Source organism: Geotrypetes seraphini, chromosome 14, assembly GCF_902459505.1.
Source record: "Geotrypetes seraphini chromosome 14, aGeoSer1.1, whole genome shotgun sequence".
In the NCBI taxonomy this organism is placed as follows: domain Eukaryota; kingdom Metazoa; phylum Chordata; class Amphibia; order Gymnophiona; family Dermophiidae; genus Geotrypetes; species Geotrypetes seraphini.
The window spans coordinates 62,372,709-62,377,413 of record NC_047097.1 but is presented as its reverse complement, the minus strand read 5'-3'; positions in this window follow the sequence as shown (position 1 = coordinate 62,377,413).

Sequence of the window (4,705 nt, the reverse complement as noted above, 5' to 3'; positions counted from 1 at the left end):
ACATCAACTTCTTTACAGAGGGGACACCACAGCAAATTCAAGGAAATTTGGGGCCTGTTAACAAAATATTGTAAGATATGAATGCAAATTATTAACATTATTTCCTTTGATTCATGAAAGATTGTTATACACATCTAGGAAGGTTAAATAGCTGTATATTATTTGTTGGAATAGAGTGCGATATGTTATATTATTTGATCGTTCATCTGTTTGCACTATATATTTGATTTAAAAATGAATAAAGAATATTAAATAAAGTAAATAAAGAGGCAAATCAAACGTAAATCAACCCAGTCACTATGGATATCATAAAACCTTTGTCCGTCACAACTTAAATTTCTGAAGTGACAGCAACGATCAGAAATAAGGTTTCAACCCTCGCCTGGTGTGAAGTGGTCACTACCATCCAATGTGCAAAGTCCTAAAGCCAATTCTTGAGCCCCTCTTACCTGGTTACAGCTTTGAGACCCCTGATGTCTGGATGGGGTTTCTTTTTCCTCCTCTCCCTGGCCTGATCCCAGAGGTGCTTCGTGTGTCCCATCAGCGAATTCTGCCCCTCGAGTTCCAAAGCAAGAAAGAAGGTCCTTCGGTAAGCTCTTGATGGTAGGGACTTTCAAGCACCCAGCTACTTGCAGCTTTTTTTTTGTTGTTGTTATTTTGTGTTTCTATTTAATTGTATATAACCATTTGTTTTTACAGCAAATGTATTTATTGTGTTGTGTACTTCTAAATACCGTACTTTTTCTGTCTTCTAAACTCATTCCTGAGATGGGTCCACCCGTGTGCTGGACTGTTCGCAGGCGTTTGCATTTGTGCCTGACTGATTGAAAGCTCTGCCTTTCCTTTTGGTTTTCTGGATTGGGAGGATTTTCTGAAAAAAGCGACTAAAGCCTCTAAATATTTCATGTCATAGGTCCATAAGCAGTCTGCAAAAGTTGCATGTTTGATCTGCTCTAGCTTTAAAACATTTTTTTCCCACATAAAAGGGTGGGGTTTGGACTGTGCTTAGCTCTAACAGAATTATTTAACTCTTTGTTTTGTGTGTGTTTGTTTCTGGAGACTTAAGTCACCTTTCTCCAAAGGAGGTTACAAATTGTTTCCTGGCTACATCGGGCAAATCAGCTACCTGAAAAGCAAGCAGAAATTTAGAAAGATATCTTTCTCTGAAAGCAGGATCTCACAGTACTGTGAAAGATATTCCTTTAAATGAGCCCTGGAAGCCTGGAATTCTAAGCAAATGAGTTTGCTTAAAGCACGTTCATCCTCCAGTGGAAAAGGGTTACCATCTCACCCAGGTGTGATCCAGACCTGGTTCTGCCCTATTGATGCATAGATTGGTACAGATCATTTCAAGTTTCATTTTAATCTGTAAGACATTTTACTACGGTGTTTCTCAGAAAAAAAAAAAATGATGATAACACTTGTAAGGTCGACTCGCCATCTCCTTTTTGCTCCCAACATCATATCCAGGGTCATTTCATGTTGTTGGCAAATAAAAAAAACCAAAAAAAAAAAAAACCATCCCACAAATAAAAAAATGAAATTTCTTTTTTTTTTTTTTTTTTTTATGTGCTGTCAACAGTATGTGTTTGAAAAAGACAGAATATGAACCCCTCCGTCCCCCCCCCCCCAAACATTCCTGGCAATGACATGGAAAGCTGAACATTTACTGGCTGCACACCTTTAGTCCAGCTCAGGTCCGTGCCCCTTTAAATCAAAGTTTACTGAGAGCTATTTTTTTTTTTTTTTTAATGGATCCTGTTTCTAGCCTCCCGGGTTAAGAGTAATCTTATTTCAAACTCTTATAGTGGCGTGATCAATTCAATATTAAGACCCAGGGAAATAAGCTCAATTGATATCTAAGCACTCTGACAGAGCCTTATCCATAGGTGGTCTATTCCAGAACTCCATAACCCAAAGTGGAAAAACTGTAAATATGCTAACAGTGAAGCAATAGGAGTTTCAAGATCCAGAGTCTAGTAGCCAGCTTCAGTTGTTAATTGCCACACACTAAACACACACAATCTAAATGTGCTATACACGGCTAGCGCCCCTTAGTAAAAGGACCCCAAAGTAACCATCATATTGACTATTATAAACACATCACTTTTCAAACCGATCCATGTAAAGGCACGCTATAGAAGGGCCACCATAGCCACCCTCTCTGTTTGCAAATAAAAACGCCCCTCAAATGTAAAATAATTATTCTTAATAATTAATTCCGCAAAATCTCCCAAAAGATGTTTTAAGGATACTGAAATATCTAAGTCACCCATGACTTCCTGAACCAATTCAACAGCTGGGGTATAGTAGTATATAGTGCTTTTACGTCCAGGGTCACCAATATTAACGGGCAATTTGCCTCAGTTCTGTTCAATTCATGTATTAGGTGGGTGGAATCCTGAATAAACGACGGAATTTGTTGAGCCAGATAAAAGTTCAAAAACTGTGGCAATGGCTTCAACAGGGAGTCCCTACCGGACTTACCTCCCCCCCATTTTACCACGGCCTGGAACACTAAATGCTCTGATGCTCATAAGAATTCTATGAGCGTTGGAGCATTTAGCGCCCGGTGCCATGGTAGAAACCTCTCCCGCAGCTTTGTAAAAGGGAGAGTTAATTTTTTGAATTGACTTAATCAGCGCCATTCAATCCCAGTTAAAAAAAGATTTAAAGAAATCTAGATGCTGGTAGGCGCCTACAACCGAAACAAGAGATTTGTGGAGAGTTGATGTCAACTCTCTTGTTGAGGCGCCTATAACCTATATAAAAAAAGCAGGTGTGGTTAGGGCCAGATTCAGGATGGAGTTTGGGTGTGTAATGTCTTAAATTCTTAAATGTCAGTGCACCTAAGGAGTCCATGCCTAGCAGCGCCTAAGAACACTTAGATACTGCTAGGTGCGATTCTATAAACGTTGCCTAGTGGTTGATTGACAACCACACCAATTGGCGCCTACAAGTTAGATGCTGTTTATAGAATCAGGGTCTTACTGTGCATTGGTGAGATAATTTTATAGATTGATTTTATACAAATAACACTTCCAAATTAATAATAATAAAAAAATTTATTCTTGTATACCGCCCATCCGCGAGGTTCCGGGCGGTTAACAGAGAAGAATTAATGTGCCCAAAGTTGATTTATGAACATTTTTACATGCTTTAATACAATTTTACTTTACATCAATGTCTGAAATGAACCACAAAGTCTGAAAATGGGCCCCAAAAGTTAAAAATGATCTACAAATGAAGTGAACATGGAAGAGAGTGTGGCATAGTTGGTTCAAACCTCATGCGGCTCCTTGCGACCCTGGGCAAGTCCTTAATCCTCCACTGCTCCAGGTCCATTAGATAGATTACGAGTCCACCAGAACAAAGAGGGATGGATGTAAACCACTTTGAGTGTGGTTGTAAAGCTATCAAAAGGTGGTCTATAAGTCCCAATCCCTTTCCCTGATGTCATAATGCCTCATTCCACCAATGCCTAAGAGCCAACCTCATCAGTGATGTCACAATGGCTTCATTGCTCTATACTTGGCTCACTTCTGATATTGTATTGGAGGAGAGGGTGGCATAGTGGTTAGAGCTAAAGCCTCAATACTCTGAGGTAGTGGGATTCAAAGCCCGTGCTGCTCCTTGTGACCCTGGGCAAGTCACTTAATCTTCTGCTGCCCTAGGTACATTAGACAAATTGTGAACCCATCGGGACAGATAGGGAAAATGCTTGAAGTACCTGTATGTAAACCCAATCCCTTTCTCTTTATTTGTGTGCATTCAAGAGGTTTTGGGTCTGAGAATCTAAAAGTGTTGGAGTCCCTGTTCCCCTGGATTTGCTGCCAGAAGGAGGCACTCATGTTCTGACACTCTGATCCCTTAAATGGTAAAAGCCAGACAGAAGAGCCATGCAGCCCAGTGGTGGGAAGGAGTTGGTTGGATGCATGATCTAGATAAAGTCTAACGGTCTCTGGCACCCACGAGAGCCTTGCTGAGCCACAGACGCCCTGCAGCACCCTGCACAGAAATTGTTGGGGCCGCAGGTTCATGCCTCTTGAGGTTTTCATGCAAAGAGCAGGATCTCTGTTTCCTGCAAAGGGGCGGCTCACTTTCTCACCTCAAAGGCACCGCAAGAGATGATAAGGGAGTAATTATAGAAAAAAAGAAGAAAAAACGGCGGAAGTTATTTTTGTCAGGAACTGTTGTTCTGTATCTATTTACATCCTTGACTCAGTTATATGAATTATCTGCTATTTATAAAATCAACACTGCTGGGAAAAATGCTTTTGTTTGTTTTATAGAATAAAGATCTTTTCTTCAGATTTGTATTTTATTTGACAGGTGATAAGCCCCTTAGACTTTGTCCCTTCTTTCTTTGTGAATCCATCAGGGACTGCTGTACTGATTAGCATCGGAGCTTTCAAACCTCCACCCCATTCAGGTGTCAAAATGGTACCGATAAAATATGAAAACAGCATCGACAGCTGAAGAGAAAATATGAACACAGCATCGACAGCTGAAGAGCTGATATGCATCTGAGACCTTGAACCTTTCATACAGGCATCACAATGGAACACATAAAGCAAGAATACAACACAGACAGCTGATCTGATTTTCATCAAAGCCTCATATAAAGTTCACAGTGGCACACATGAAGCTTGAATACAGTATGGACAGCTGAAGTGCTCCATGCAGGTGTCACGCTGATACACGG